General features: G+C 49.5%; 1 protein-coding gene across 1 annotated transcript in view; it reads right to left on the bottom strand.

Annotated features, from left to right (window-relative positions):
* LOC144099261 (beta-1,4-N-acetylgalactosaminyltransferase bre-4-like) overlaps positions 1 to 14,335 on the bottom strand; it is a 160,655-nt gene extending 146,320 nt beyond the window's left edge. Inside the window, exon 1 of the mRNA XM_077632429.1 lies at positions 14,107 to 14,335. The gene's annotated coding sequence lies outside the window, so the exon portion shown is untranslated. The remainder of the gene's footprint in view (positions 1 to 14,106) is intronic.
* Between the last annotated feature and the right edge of the window lie 2,650 nt (positions 14,336 to 16,985).

Below are 16,985 nucleotides of genomic sequence, written 5' to 3'. Positions count from 1 at the left end.
TACTCCAGATGACTCTGTGTCGTGATGGCGCTGCTTTCCCACGGGGCAGATGCGCGCTCCAGAACAAAGGCAAACGGCCTTTCTTGGCGTCAGCCCCATCCGCAGTGTGTATGCGTACAACGGTGCATGCGCCGCTTATAGGTGCACAATAACGGAACACGGGCACGCAGCATTCGCGCCAGCGCCCGGTCAGGCTTAGGGCGCGGCCAACCACACGCAACAGTTCGCGGCCCCCAAAAATAGCCGGGCCGCACCAACCTTGCCGGCCGCTGTGCTCTCCTTCGATGCAAGCCAGCAGGAAACCCAGGCCAACGCAACCAGACCGGATCCGCCCAGGCGACGGCGACCGAAGGGGCGCGAAAGACGATGGTGCAGAGCAGGGGAGCTTCGGGGGAACTAGATTTCATGCGCTCTGTTTTGCTTTGTGTGTGCTTATTTGCAGCGCAGGCTTGCGGAGTACGCTATAGTTCGCGTTCGGATAGGTGTCAAAATCAGGCCCCTCAATGCGGGGCCGCACATGGCCAGGTAATCGCCACGACACCGTTGTTGTATACCTGCGGTGTTGTGCGATGATTCCGCACGCATTAGTGGTTTTGTTTTACGATGGATGGAAAACTTTATTACGCAAGCGACTCTGGACCCTTCAAGGGCTCAGGGCCACCGCAAAGCCCTCACACTATGCGCGCATGTGTTCAGGCTTTGGTTTAACGTCCCAAGGCGACCCTGCTATGGGGGACGCAGCAGTGGAGGGCGGCGGATAATTTCGACCATCTGGGGTTCTTCAACGTGCACTGACATCGCACAGTACACGGGCCTACAGCATTTCGCCTTGATCCAAATGCGACCGTCGCGATCGGGATCGAACTTGTGTCTTTCGGGTCAGCAGCCGAGCACCTTAAGCACTGAGCCACCGCGGCGGCTAGCTACGCGTAAGAGGGTGCTGTCGTTTGCTTCTACGGCGAAGCGCGCTAAAACTTCCAGAAACAAAAACTTTCACTCGTTCTCTGGGTGAAAGTTATAACTATATTGTCATAATTTATAAACTATATAGATGCTTTCGAGCTGGCTGTGCTGACCGGAAGATGGCGAGGAGAGATAGAAGAATTGAAGGTCTTGTAACCACTTCAGTTACCAACCGAGGTTACCGAAAATGTGCGTGGGAAGAAGGGGGGGAGGGGCTGTAGAGAGAGAGAGAGAGAGAGAGAGATGAGTTTTAACCAAAAAGCATGACCAGAGAAGCGCAGATCAGTTTGCCAGAAATGAGCGACGGCCATTGCTGGACCCCCAATGGTGTCGTACAGAGCTCATGGGTGTGCAGTCGCGTGCATTTGGGCCGACCACAGATGACTGCGGTGCCTGGCCCTCGTACGATGGAAGTGTCTCGCATGTTTGCTCGCGCACGTGTAGACGCACGTCATCAAAAGCAGCAGCAGCGGCACCGAACACTGTGCCCACCCTTTCTCTCCGTCCACGCCTTCAAGCCTCGTTACGAAGGCCCTCGTCATCACCGAGACTGCCACCCGCATTTTCACACCACCACGTATGCATGCATCAGGAGAAGGAAAGGCGACGGAAGGCCCTGCAAGCAGCACTCGCCTAATGCACCTCGCGATAGCGACGTCGCTCAGAGCTTTGCGCTGTCTGTCGCCAGGTCATGCATTATACATGGCCGGTGCCGCCCGCTTGGGAAGGACTCGGCTGCGTGTTAGCCGTTCCCTGAGATGCTTCCCTGCACTATACGGTGTGTGTGTGTCCACGTCTGAGAGCACTGTGTTTCGGTTGTGCACCAAAAAGAGAAAAGAGAAAGTAAGGAACAACACTTAGGCATTACACAACCCAGTACTCCTACCATGAGCGGCGCAGCATCCTACATTCATTTCCATATGCTGTATGTGTACATAGCGTATATTACCCCCTACCCCTATCCTTTCTCACTATCGCTCCCCCCCCCCCCCCTTCTTTCCCTCTCCCTGTCCTCTCTGTCCTTTTATTCCCGCTAGTAGCAGCTCAGGTGCTTCAGGTTCCGATGGCAGATGCCGCGGCTAGCAACGTCTTTTCCTTCCATTGTTATTTCATTAATAAGTAGCCACTAACAACAACAACAACATAACCCACTTGGTGCCTCGATCCCCGTTTTAGACACGTCTTTCCGGGTCCACATTTTTTTTTCGTCTCTATGCCCAAACAAGAAGAGTTTAGTACAGGCGCCGATTAGCTACCGCCATCTATTGCGTCCGTCTCTGCATGGGCGCGCATTCCTAACGGCATGCCTACGCATTCCACGCGTGCCACTTTCCACGTTCTCAGCACATTGTAACTGCGTGCAGGCGTTTTCGCGAATATGGCATTACCGGCGTTTGCAAACAGCACTCTGAGCTCCCACGCCCCTCTCTATAGCACTGCTCAGCGTAGTAGCAAACTGTGTAACGACGTCCTGCCGAAGGGCAACAACATTGAGAACTCCCGCTCTACTGAAGAACACGGAACAAAGAGAAATGACGCTTTCATTGATTCCCAAATTACAGCTCCTGCAGTTAGGTAGAAACAACGCAGACTTTTAATCGCCTATTAAAACTTTCCCTCCTTACTACAGGCGTGCTACAGGCGTGAACGGGCGCTGCCACTGAGCCACCGCGGAGTAGCCACGAGCAGCTTAACCTTAGCCACGGACGCAACGCACGGATGAGGACAGTGGAGCGCGTCGTGTTGCGTCGGGCTGTGTTGTGCTAGGTTCTATGGTACACAAGCAGCTAAGGCTCTCATGCGCAAAGCACAAGGTCAGCGGACACCTGACTAGAAATGCGTCGCGACCTACAAAGTCAGCATCGCAACCGCGATGCGCGCCCCTTTCTTCGAGCATCGGCACCGTACCGCTGACGAGGCAAGCGACAGGAGCTGAGCACGAAGGGCACGTGTTGGCAAACGCTAGATAGGCACGCACGCCGGTCAAAGGAGATCGGCGCAAACGTCGTATGCAAAGCGGACGCTCTTCTGCGCTGCCGTGCACTACGGGAAGGCCAAAGGGCAAACAATGGCGGAGGAGAGGGTACGACATGCGTCACAGGGGGCGGTACAGTTGCGCGCACGCCAAAGCAACGACGGGGAGCGAGTGGGGGGGACTTGCGCCGTACTCTTGCCTGCCCTCGCTGCGAGCACGTATTCAGCGCTCCGCACAGATTACGCAAAGGCAAGCAGCATGCCGCGCGGTTCAAATATTTCACCGTCGGACAGACAGCGAACGCGTGTGTGCGCGCGCGCGCGCAGTGAAGAAACACGGTGAGAGTAAAAAAAAATAAAAAGGAAAGGAAAAGAAGCTGCTCATGCAACGCCACCTAGGGGCGAGAACGAGGAGGAGGGAGCGAGTGCTCTTGCGTTGCGACAGGAAAACTGGTTTTTCTACCGGAAAACGGGCCACCATGACAGACGCGAATCGAGAGGAGAGCGCAAAAAAAAACGGAAAAATAAAGCCTAATGAAAGAAGTTGGCGAGCCGCCACCAACGCGAACGCTCCGCGCAATGTCAGCAAGTTGTACTATCGGCATGTAACGGGCGCGCCGCGCTAAAGATGAGAGTCGAGTGTGCCTCAAAAGAAAAAAAAAACGTACAAGAGAGACACGAGCAAGAAAGAACCTGGCCTCTACCGTAACGTATGCGAGACAAGAACTGGAAGCCTTCTGCTTATGAAAAAAAGCGGGCGCCTGCGCCACAGTATGCAACAAGCTACGAGTTTCGCACAGGAGTCAAAGTATAGGGGAACCTTTAGACGACGGACACGGAAATCGCTTCCCAAGGGATGGGATGCACTTTGACTTGAAAACAATCAGGCGACGAGTACAGACAGCAAGCCCGGCATCTGGTAACCCCCGTCTACACTGAAAGGCTTTCAGAGTAAAATCTCCGGAGGGCCGGCCCCTGTTCCACACGGAGACACAAAAATCGTTTTCGTGTTTCCACCTTTCGTGGCTCTGTTCAAAATGTTCCGCTTCGCAGAGCGGCTGCAGCTGAAGCCGAAGCTCTTCGTGGCAAGAGGAGATACAGGCAGCAGTTTTCGCCGCCATCGAACGGTGTGTCAAGCAGCTGTCGCGGACCTGACGTTTCGTCGGGGGGGGGAGGGGGGGGGGGGCTTATGTTGAGCACTTTGTAACCCCTGTTGGGTCCTGTACCCTACGGGACAAGAATGCGACGCACTTCGCTAGGAGACCGACGCGCAACAGCAGTTGGCCGACGTATACCTCCTCACAGAAGCCGAACAGCTGGTTAAAGGGATAGTCTACAGAGATTTATCGACCGTACTTTCTTTGCGGTAAGCGGAAGCTAATTGGCCCAATAAACGCATGCCCGGCTGTCGGGCTGAAAAACGGGAAATAACAATTTAAAGCGTAAACTTCTGATGCGCGAATGTCGCTTAAACACTGTCCTTACAAAAGCGATAAAAACAAACCGTAACATTGGGAATAATGAACGTAATATTAACTGAGTTGCACAGGACTCCTTACAAATACACTATAAGGCTCTACGGCCATTTTGAAAACAAACCATAAAATGAGATTTGTGAGTTGGCATTGACGTCCCGAAGCGAAACACGGGCTACATAGAAGGGACGCCGCAGTAGAGGGCTCCGGATTAATTGAGATCACCTGGGTTCTTTAACGTGCGGTGACATACCAAAGCACACGGCCGGACGTTTGTCTATTTCGCCTCCATAACATGGAGTACTCACTGACGTCACATAGATCGCTATTTTGTTGTTTGTGAAGCACTTCGAAAGGCTGCGGGCGTGTCTATTGGGATCAACGCCTCCTGTTCCAGCCTGCATTGCTGAAGCTATGCACCGAACAAAATGGCGCCCGTGACGTCACGTGAATAGCGCACCCCGCAACCTTGAGATCAGCAGTCCAACGCTAAAGACAGGGCCACCAAGGTGGGTCATAAATAAGATGGACAACATCAATCGGACATATCCGAAAAAGCCTTTTTTGCCGCTAGAAGCGCTGCCGATGGCAGCGCCACTGCCCGCATAGTGGCAGTGTTTGTTGTTGTTTTTTCAAAACAACTCCAGAGATGATCATAAAGCAGAGTTGAAACTGTTTTAGAAACTGTGGCTGAGTGCAAGAAAAAAAAAGGCGCCTGAAGTTACTTGCAATAAAAATAAGCCCTCTAGTAGTTCTAAGTAAGTAGTTCTATAAGTAGTTCTATTCATAAAATATAGTGTATACATATATCCACCCAAGGGCAACTACCATGCAAACCAAGGCAGAACAACTACGTATAAAAAAACAGCACTGAGCCACTCGGGCGACGTAGAGAATAGAAATGCGTTGGTTAAATTGTATAGGTCATTACACATTTTTTTAAACAGCTACTTCTTACAAAACTCCTAGTTTGCTCCTCGTGAAACTTCTTAATGATAGTCCATGAAGTTCCACTCACAGAGTCCGTCCACAAGCGTCGGTAGACTCATGCCTTTGCCAGGAAGCTCTGTTCTCTCTTTTGCCAAGATGCTACGTCCGACCTGGCGCCTGTTAGCGAAAATCTCAACTTGAGACTCACGCATGGAAGTACTTATTAACCGTCAGATTTCGCAGAGTGAAAAAAAAAGGCAGCAAGAGAAAAATGCTCTGCCCAGCGAACGCTGCCGACAGGCCTGAATACGCTGTCTAGTCGAACTAACCTTTCGTTAAAGCATCATAAAAAAAAAAAACAGTGGTACGGCGCCACACGGACCTGAGTCAGTACGTCACCTATGAAGACATTAACCATGTACTTCGGCTGTTCTCCTCGCAGCCACCCGCAACGTCAACCTGGACAGTTGCGAGCGGCACAACTTCCGGAGACACACACTGCGGAGCACATACCGCTACTTCTGGTATACAGTCTGCGAACTACACACGCTTAAACGTTAAAATTTTCCTCTGCTCGGACCATAGTTTAGTTTTCAATATCGGCTCTTACAACCCGTCACGTCCAAAGCAAATGACGCCTCCGTGCAGTTCTTCACTGTCACAAGCTTGCGTTGTGCTCACGTTTCTTCGCGTCCTGAAGTTTACGAGTTCTACGTGCGATTTCTGGCACTATATATAGCTGCTATACCATTCGATGAACGTATAGCACGTCATCTTTCGAAAACCAAAGGTAGGAAAAAAAATGAAAAGGGCGTGGCTGGTATCAGCGCCTCGCTTCATAAGGAATTAGCGTTGCCCTGCTGGTAAAAAAGGGGCCAAAGGAATGTGCCACCGTGTCCTCCGCAACACGGGAAGGAAGATTCAATGCTAAGGACATCTCCGTACCAAACGCAAATTGGGAGCGTTGGGAGGCGCAGTTGTACTGCTCGGACTTGGAATTTTCCGCGAAAGTTGACCACCCGAGCTCAGCTAACAGCTCGGTGTACAAGGATGTATACAGTGCACTTGGGACTGCTCCCTGAAGACAACAGCCTTTTATCAGGGCAATAAAATTTACGCACTGCACTCTCTCTCTCTGTCCAAAACGAAAATCACGAGCGAAGAAGACAGCGAGGACGAGCCTTCTGTTGATATAAAACTGATAGACCTTGCGAGCAGCAATACACTCTATACAATGCTAATCATGAGGGATTCCGAGGACGAGTAATTTTTTGCAGGGATTACAAACGAAAAAAAAACGCACAAAAAAAAGGAAAATACTGACACTCCGCCTCCATTATGAACACGAGGACAGTGTTGCTCGCTCCCTCCGGATTGTATGTACCGGGTACGGGCTACCTGGTGTGGGCAATCGGGAGGGTAAAAACAAAAAAAAAATGTTTCGGACCGAGAAATGACGCCTGCGGACTGCACACCGTGCGCGAACTGTATACCGGAAATTACGGCACATTTCACGAAGACTGACTGCCACCTGTTACTAAAAAATCTGACAAGCAAAAACGGAGGTTATTCAATAGAATTTTACAGCCGCTCAAATGAATGATTCGACGCGCGTTTGCAAGTGCATCTCCATGTCTCTCTCTCTCTCTCACGCACACGCACGCACACACGGATACGTAAAGAAAAACTAGCGCGGCGAGATGAATGATGGCCGAACACATGTCAGCGCCTACAATGCACAGCTACTTTACAGCGCCATTCACATGAGCTGCGCATGTCATTCATTTTCCAGACCATTTACCACGCAGTGCTGTTGCGCGCGCTGAATAAAACCGTGCTTCGCATGCCCGCTTGCCCGATGCGTTATTTGATACCGAGTTTGCTTAGTTTACGCGTTCGTGTGGACACAAGCAGAATTAAGAGCTGCCAACTTAGCGACGCCATTTGAGGCACGGGTGTAGGGATTCCGAGAAAATTATCTTATTGATGACTTTGTCGGTACGTTCATTAAATATAACATTGCGAATAGCGCTGTCGCTTCGTCTAATCTCACATACAAAACAAAGAATTAGCGATAAATTACATTTATTTCCCCCTATTTGATTACGACCCACGGCTCTTCGTAAGCGTGACGAGACGCTTAGTTTCACTGGCAGGAAATGATGTTAACAACGCCACATAGCGTCACCGTGGCTTATCGGGAGCTAAACTAAAATTACTGATGTGACACACGCTGTAAGGCCAACAAAGCGCCAATCTATACCGCACGCAATCACGGGGGCGTCAATTTTTGAACTGGCCAATCTCATATCACGGCTTAATTGAGTCTGTTACAGGTGAAAGGCTGCATACTCTGGGGCGTCAGACACAAGGAAGAAATTCGTTCCTTCATATCAGACTTTAAAATATCGCATGCACCAGTTCATAAAGCTTTTCAACGGAGATAAATTAGAATGGGTATCCGGGAAAGGAATACAAATAATAATGCCCAGGCCAACAAGGTATACATAGAGTATGTGGGGGCAACAAAAAGAATGAAAACTAGGCCCCTGCCTGCACCGCTATGCATAACAGGTTTAGCACGATATACACGTCGTGGTTATCCCCTATAGTACCTCCGAGCGTGGTATCACAGGGGATTTACATGATCAAGCGGGTTAACGAAGAAATAACCGGATCAACCCCGATATCACGACAACCGGTCGACGGTACAAGCTGGAGGACATCATTCTAGGGGCATTTGCCGCTTAATTCACGGGACGGTGCATGCTTGTAAGAGTAGCGGCCAGAGATTTGGCTGACATAAAATGTCGTTCGTTTGTAAGGATAATTTCGCGCTAAAATAAGCTAACAGACGATAACCGAAAAAAATAGCAATCAGACCCTCTCGCTCCTCTGTCGAAGTAGCGAAGACACTCACAGAGCGCGACCTTACATTTTCCACGTAGTGGCTGGAAGCAGGTCAGTCAAATCGGCCACGTTGCAAAACACACTGCGCATGCGCGCGTGCCCCCGATTGAAAGACTGACCCACCCAAGCCTTTCAAAGCGGGGACAACCGGCAGGGACATAATCTCGCACATCACGTGAACGAACGCCAGACGCCCCGGACTCGGCGCTTCGAAAGTAATATGCAGGCTGAGACAAACGTTCCGCAACGTTGACGTAACGTTGACCGGGCCCTCTTTACTACAGGATGGTTAACAACCACGACGCCGAGGCTGAGAAGGCACTCGTTTCATCGGAGAAGAAAAAGCAAGTGACACTCAATCGCGCTTTTTAAAATTTTATGCAAATGCTGCGACGCGGCTCGGCGCAAAGGAGGGAAATAGTCACGAAGACAGATTCTGTCACCTGTGGCTGTCATAAAACCACTTTCCTTCTGGACTTGTGACGTTACGTACATAAGATGAAATAAGAAGGAGATATCATGATCGCCAAATGCTCACCTCAGAAATCCTGCCGCTTCAGTGTTACGATTTAAAAGCACTGCTACCCTCACAAGAGTTCGCACAGGCTACTAGAAAAGCGCTGTCTTGGGTTGCAACTAATTGTTTTCTTCTCTTAGGCCTACATATGCTACTACTTAGGCGGGAAATTTATCGTTCTTTTTTTAACAGGCACGGCGAGCGGCGTTTGAAAGGGACAGAGGAGACGACAGCCGTGAACAAAGCAGTGAAATTGCACGTAACAGCTCAAGTGATAAACAAATAACAAACAAGTGATAAATAAATAAGTGATAAACTTGTTACCTTCTCAAGACATGCAACGAAAAAACACGACAGTTTTAATTACACCGCCTAGAGCCCCTTCCCAAAAGTGTACACGCTGAAAGGTGTCAAAAGGAGCATAACCCGTTCAGGGAACAAAGACACCGCGGAACCGGCAGGTACTTCCAGGACGGGGTCTTTACGATACTCCTGTCCAGTAAATTCTTCGGGCACTCGAATATATGGTTAAGACATGGAGTTATAGCGGCGCGGCTTCTCAAGACGTGACGGCAATGAGAAGCACCTATATCACGCGTTTTACAAGCTAGGGCTATTAAAGACATATACAGACTTGACACGAACGAGGCAACTTACTTTTAAACGACTTTATCGCTCCCATAGTATACAGCAATATAGCACTTCGCTGCGTGTCGCCATTAAAGTCATTCAGTGGTAAAGGCGTTATGCGTGACGCGTAGCCAGTTCAGAGATCCAGCCATTCGCAGCCAAAACAGAAACCGCTGCAGACGCGATGACAACAGAAACGACAGCTGAGAAACAGTGCTGTTAAAAGGACAGAACTGCGGCGGGAACGCATTATTTCTACTTTGCTTCCTTATTGCTGTACGAAAGGACAACTACCCCCATACCAGAGAAATGTCATCGGCGTGACCTCGAATGCGATGCCGGGCTCAAGCTTTGATTCGATTCTAGAATTCAGAAAACCTTGATTCGATTCCAGAATTCAGAAAACTCTACTTGCTTTCGCTCATGAAACGCACTGCATCGGATGAAACTCTGGCGAAGCCGAGTAGTGCACTAGAGCTGAAAGTACGCTCTTTTCTTGAGGTGTACGCACCTGCTTTGAATAGGTGTGCGCTGCCGTGTTGTAGTCGGACACTAAGAAAGAAACGTAAAGCGCCCCTCAAAGGAGGCCCAGCAGCCAATGGCGTCGACCTGTGGTCACAAAGCAGCGGTAAACAGCCCTGCATACACCTGCCACGCCCGCTAGCAGGTGTTCATGTCAACAGGTGCAAGGCGGTTGTTTGTGACGTCATTACCACAGGCCGACGCCATTAGCTACAGGCATCCTTTGAGGAGGCACTTGCCACTTCGCTCTTGAGTACCATCCGACTGTAGATCTATACAGTTAAACGATATATTAGTGGTGTGGGAAAGGTCTTCTATCGATCTTTGCATCAGGTACAGACGGACGGCAAAGCATTTCTCTTTCGGCTATTGCTCTTTGGAGGACAGGCACATTACTTACGATGCAACTACAGCTGAACAAAGCGGCGCTCTAACACAATTACTACGGGTGAAATCCTGCGTTAGTATAAAAGCGCGCGTCGACTAAACTGTCCGGCATCAAAGCGACCTGCGAAAACACGAGAAAATGAGATGAGAAAGATGTGGAGAGATTAGATACGAGGTCGACGAACGGTAAATGACTGCAAGAGGTCAACGAACGCCTGAATGAGCCATGCTGAGATCGTTCTATTTGCTTCTAATAAAGCGCGGATGCTGATACGGCCGCAGCGCACACATAAACTACAGTGTATGCGACAGGGAGGTCTTTGTGCCCGTCGAGTGGCAGTTAGAGAACGATGGTCCCAATGTGGGTACTTGCACCTTCCGGCGGACAGTCAGCGCATAGCGAAAGAAATGTGCAAAATCTGAAAAAAAAAAAAACGATGGCCTAACAAAGCCGCTCCATTTCTGGAACGCACCCTCAGTTCTGCTATCGGTGCGCGCCTACAAAGCACTTGAACTTTGATCTTAGTCATGGCATTTAAGCCGGCAGGGGCTATTTTGTTGAGCCTTATATTTGCGCCTAGTCAGACCGCAATGCCGTGACCTAACGCGGTGTTCAGTCAGCTCCCCACACGATGGCATTCACGGAAGAGAGCTGTAGCCGATGGACTGACGGCATACTAGCTGCCTTGTCAGAAGACGTTCGCAGCGTCATAAATGAATCCGTGAAGTTTCTGGAGCTCTATACGGTCCATGCTCCAATATTCACAATAAACTTCACTGTGAACAAGGCAGCCGCAGCGCTCCCGAAACAACATATTTCCTTTTGAAAGTGGTCACTGGTCAGTAATTAAAAACTTATGAACTTCTACAAGAGAACGGCTGGGCACATCAGGCTAATTCTTGCACATGCGTACTGATATCCGATTAGTTCAAATCGGTTCTACGTGTTGACCACGTCTTTATAGCAAATGGCCCTGTTGACCTAACTGCATACCTAAACTTCCTATACTCTTTCTCTGCTGCATTTTTTTTTCTTTTTTAATGCCGGTCTACAAAGAGGCCGGGCACACTGTTCGCTGCTTTCCACTGTGGCTTACCACACGTACAACAATTCCCTTACCCTGAGGACAGGTTTTGAATAATGTTCCACGGCGCATCTGATATACAGCGAGTAGTAGTTTACTAAAGAAGCCGTTCGAGCCGCAGTTAGCCCACCTTGACTGCAGAACTACGGAAACGCAAGAACGTTCCTATATATGGACAAAGTGGCGGTTTGTATAATGATCGCGACAAGGATAACAGAGTGGACTAAAGTTCTCCTGATAGAAGATATCTGCAACTTGGTCGGCTCATTTTCATTGCATGTTTGCGATATTACAGATTCATAACTGAATAAAATAATATTGCTTAACGCGCAAGAGCCACTGGCTCCAAAGGGTTGGTCTTAGATTTGGAGTATATAAAGTCGAGAAATATTTCTTTCTGTGCATATACGCTCAATATGTTTTTGCTGCATGACTTCTGTTTTTTAGCGTTTCGGTACTGTGTTCTGTGTTTCGCGTATGCTTGTTCGACATATTCGCCGTGACATCGAGTGATGCTATGCAGATGCTATCCCTAAAACTGTCATCAGTAAGCCAAGCAACTACGCCATTGTAATCAGCTGTAGTCTTTTCCACGTCTAAATAGCAGAGGATGTAAATCAGACAACGAATAATTTTCACGCGGGTCGAGGAAGCTTTTTTCTCTTGGGCCTGTAAAAATACCCATGGAAATGTATGATTATCTGACCAATATAATCAATATGTCCTTGTTAAGGCGTATAAAAGTTCTCCGGGAGTTCATACGCCACAGAACGTGCGGCCAAAACAACATATCTGCGATGTCCACGGGAGTTTCCCGCACTTCCTGTAGATATCCGCATACCTCTTCTAAGATTTCGTAGGGACATCCCTTGAATGTCAATGTTGGCACTGGGGCCTGCAGTCTTGGCATCATCAACAGCGGTATTCCCACAGGACAGCACAACCAAAAACTTAAAACAGACGCACAAGCTGCACTGGAGGCCTGTACAATGGACACAGCGGAGTCGTTTTCCCCTTTTAACCGCCACAACGCATGCATAAAGCCCATTTCAAGCCAAAAGGTGTGACACCGTGAACAGCGACCCCAACGCTTCCAAAAGCGAGCTTTTTTCCCGGCGTGACAACTGTAAAGACGAGCCTCTAGAGAACCCATTTATCACACCAAAAACGGGGAGATTTTCTTCGCAAGCGCCTTTCAGTTCCGACGTTCTTCCCACACTTGGAAAAGGGTTGATGACTCTGGTAATGGCACCCGGGCTTCCGAAGAAAAATAACAACAGACGGGGGATAAAAGTGCTGCTCGGTGGGGGGAGGGGTCGATGTGAAAGTACCGACATGCCGCCGCGGCGCCGCACAAAAGCGGGCCACGAGCTAGCAGACACCAGAAGCAGCACTCTCGTCGCCGCCACGCTCTCGAAAAGCTTGTCCCGCAAAAGCCACAGAACCAGCCCCTTTTCTAGGCCAACGCGATCAATGAAGACAGAAAAGCTCGCCAAGGAGAAGAACCAGTTCCCCAGACAGGACGTACACGTAAAAAACAGAAAGGGGGGGGGGGGGGGGGGGGGGGAATAACCGAAAGTAGCCAACTGCCGGAGCAGTCGGGACATGTTTTCGCCACAATTCTTTCTGCCGGTAGTCTTTTATGTTTTCTCCCATTGGCTGGAACGTGCAGATTGTGTAGAACATGTGGGCAAAACCAACCGGGGCCCCATGTTACGAACAAGTGAGCAACTCGCCAGTGAGACCAAACAGCGCTTGCGACTTCAAATTCTAAGATGGCAATGAAGCAACACTGCCCGATTCTTGTGGCCGGGCACACAACCGAGCACTTAACTTGCAAAGCGGATTCCGGCGCGACTTCAAGATTATTCCTGTAGGGAAGGTTCTCAGCAGGCAGGTCAGTTATAATAGTTGAAGCGAGCAGATTTTAACGACTGAGAAGTCTGGAACATTCACGCTATAAAATGACCTGCACGCCGCTGACCACTGTCCCAACAGTACCACGACGTGCGACGGGTCATCGAAAACGAAAGTTGGTTGCGCCATAAAACAGGATATGTAAGCATAAATTCGGCGACAGGCAAGCCGTAACGAGCTTTAGAAATGTCCTGAGATATGCGCTGAACGATAGTGAAAGAAAGAGTTTCATTCGTGCGCAAACTTTAATGCTGATGAATGCATGGAGCGAAAGTAAAATGACCTCGTGACTGACAAAAATCAACATCCCTGCTGGTGAAAAAGTCTGCTTTATAACTGTTTACGGAGAGCAATACTAAGCGTTCTGCACAGGTTCATATGAGAAGACGCATCACACACTACGGTGACATGATAATCACGGCAAGGTCCTAAGCCAAACAAACCTGCGTGCGCAGACAAACTTCACTCAACAAGCTGAGATACCCGATCAAGATAATGATACGAGCGCCCCCAGAAAAAGGAGATGCGCCCTCGCTTGCCAGCGACCCAGCAACGTTCCTCGCAGGAGCAGGGCCTGTAGGCTTAAGGAAACTCTCAGCTGAAGGTAAAACCAGCGGATTTCAACAGCGCGCCCTGCGCTGCGGCGCAGCCCAAAGGGGACAGTGCACGCAGGTGAAAGCGTACGGTGGCATTTCACAAATGGAGGTCACCCGCAAGGCGCTTCCTCCCCCCGCGCCGGCACTAGCGGGGGCTCGCCGATCATGTGTCAAAACAGCAAACCACGAGTGCTGCTCACCGTGAAGCGACGGGCGAAATCCCCACGGCGGCCGCTGTGTTCCTCAGTGGGACGTCGCCGGCGCTGCTCGCATGCTGTCCCGGCGTGTACTCCAGAGCAACTCACGCGTACCGTCCCGCACGATCATCTGCACAATTGCAAGCCAACTGCTGCGGGTCGGCCTCAACGCAGCAAACTTCACTGAATTTCCAGTCACCATGCGCATCCGCCGTCGAAGCGGGGCAGAGACGCCGACAGCGCTGCCATCTAACGGGTGCCAAGAAAAACTTAAATTAAGGTGCTGCCATCTAACAGAAACTGCCATCATCAGTCTACTGCAGCGCTCTCAGTGGCGGTCGCGGTACCGAAACGCGGTATTTCGGGGCGGAACTTTTGAAACTATTGCCTCAACGAAGTCCAGTGCGGCAGTGCCGCGGCCGCTTAATGGAAAAGCATTTCACTGAGTGGCCGTGCCAGAGCTAAAAGAGTTTGTTTTCTGCTTGGACTGCTGGGTAAAAGCGTCAGATGAGCAATGCGTATGCTGACAGGAAGAGCAAGTGAAATACACAAAGTTTGCTGTTGGAGTGACACACTTTATTGATGCGAAAGCATTACTAGGCGATGTCGACAAGGTCGTGTCCGCAAAATGTGTCCGTAGCTGTTGTTAGGAACTTAGAAGAGGTAGCACTAAACGAATGGTTATAATCGATAGAGGATGATGTAAGGTTGATGACGAAAAAAGAATTATGTCGATAAGTTAATTAGATCTCGAGCCAGCAATGTCCAAAAAGGGGGTGCAGCTAAGGCAACATGTGGCGCGAAATTTGAAAAACCGGAAGTTGTGGCAGAGGCAACGTGTGACGCCAAATTTGAAAACGAACCGTGGCGCCAAGTTTTAAAACTTAAAATACGCAATTGATGGAACTTGATTACGTAAGACAATTAATTGGGGTAATTGTGAAATTGGATGAATTTACATCAGCGCTTAATCGAGTAAATGTGAGGAGAAGGGACAAGTGAAGCGAAGGGAAGTGACGAGTGAAGCAAAGAGAGGCAAAGAGGGGCAAAGAGAAATGTGGAGGTGCCAATGCTTTCGCATTCCTCCAGTGCGGGGTTACCGTAGTGACCTCAAACGTTTTTCCTTTGCTTTTTCGCTACATAGGGCATCACACAATCTACGCTTCACAACGCTTCTCTCCTTCTTCGGCCTCTTGGCGAACTGATTACACTGTCGCTTCGAGCTGCAAAATGGCCCTGATGGAGCCACTAAAAGCAATTGCAAAGTCACTGCTAGCTCATTGCAGCCTTGCGTCCCAAGCCCACACCCGTCAAGACGAAGGAACAGTTAGAGCTCTCAGTGGCAGTAACTTTCCGGGAGGACTTCTTTGAATGGAAGTAGAAAATGTGCCACATTTTAATTGATAAGTTTAATGGGTGCAAATTAACCTTACGAAGACGAAGGAAGGGGACGCTGGACGGCGCGTGTTGTGTTTTATTTCTTCGTCTTCGTAGCGCTTGTGCCCACTAAATATCATGAACAGCTTCCAACTCTCCCAGTTTTCTATTTTGTTGAACTACGTTATTAATTGGCGAGGGAATATAACACCCTGGTAGTGCTTACCGGTCCATGTCCATGGCAAGCAGAGGAGAATATGGGAGCAAATTCGCTCCTTCCATGCTTAGTGGGAAAGGGAAGGAACTGCCTGTTCTACCTCTCTTGTGTGCGTGCGCGCCGATGGATGTGGCCTCGTTTGATTTTGTCGGTTCAATATTACCTGATGAAAGCAGTGGAAACAGGCAGGCAGGCAAGAACGCAGCGATCACTCGTACCCACTCATTTTCTTGCTGTGCCCTGCGAATGCGATCTTTCTGTGAGACCATGCTCGTTGCAACGTTAGCGACTGTGTGACAGTGGTAAAATGCGACCATGTGGTGACACGCTTACAAGCCGCCAACCTATCGACCGATGGGCCGATGAAGAACTGCGAGTATTATAGCCAGTGCCCTCATGACGCTATGGATCGGCTCTGGATCAGGGGATTGCGTGAACCGTGCGGGAGGCTCAACGACCAGCCTACACCTTCTCTTCACCTGCGCTTATCTTCTGCACGGGCGCACCAGCGCGTACGCCAAGCATCGAAAAAGAGGCCCACATCCCTCACACAGCGAGTGCTATAAATCATGGACTGGTTGAAATATACAGCCTTTCCAGAGGCTCCAGTGCTGAATTAATAATCCCATGTTTCCCGCCCAATAGGCAGTAAAACTCCCATAGAACGTCCGCAGGACGTCCAAAGGAGGTGCAGTGGCCATTGGGCCAATGTTAACGGCTTTCCTTTTGCCTCGACGTAGTTCGGATCCCACGATTATAATTCCATGTGGAATTGGAATCGTCGCCAGCGAATATACCACGTTACTTCTCGACAAAATACAAACACGTGCAATGGTCCCCGGTTTTATTGCAATTTATTGCCATAATAAATTATGGACTCTTCGGCTAGGCTTACAAAAAAAAAAAACAGGAAGCAGCTCTGCTGTACACAGCTCAAGCTTGTATAAACACTACTAGGGTACGATGCTACGAGGACATCGCCCCTTAATAGATAATAAAGGAAGACAACATCCGGAAAAAGCAAAAAATTCTATTCAGTGTAGGTGCATGTACGATGAACGTATATAAGAGTCCAGGCAAAGTGGGTTTATTATTTTCTGTATGGCTAATCTACTTTTCTGTTGCAGAAAATTAAAGAGACGATAAAATGGTTTTAGGCTGGACGCAGGCGAATGCCGTGGTTCCCGCAAACAAAATACGAGCAGAATAATGCGAAACCTTCTACGAGGTACGTAAACTAGTAAACGACCTACGAAGCTGCACCTGCGCGATGGTAATGTAATCGCAC

Source organism: Amblyomma americanum, chromosome 7 (assembly GCF_052857255.1).
Source record: "Amblyomma americanum isolate KBUSLIRL-KWMA chromosome 7, ASM5285725v1, whole genome shotgun sequence".
Taxonomy (NCBI): domain Eukaryota; kingdom Metazoa; phylum Arthropoda; class Arachnida; order Ixodida; family Ixodidae; genus Amblyomma; species Amblyomma americanum.
Note: the sequence above shows the minus strand (reverse complement) of the source record. Positions and strands in the feature narration are given on the sequence as shown.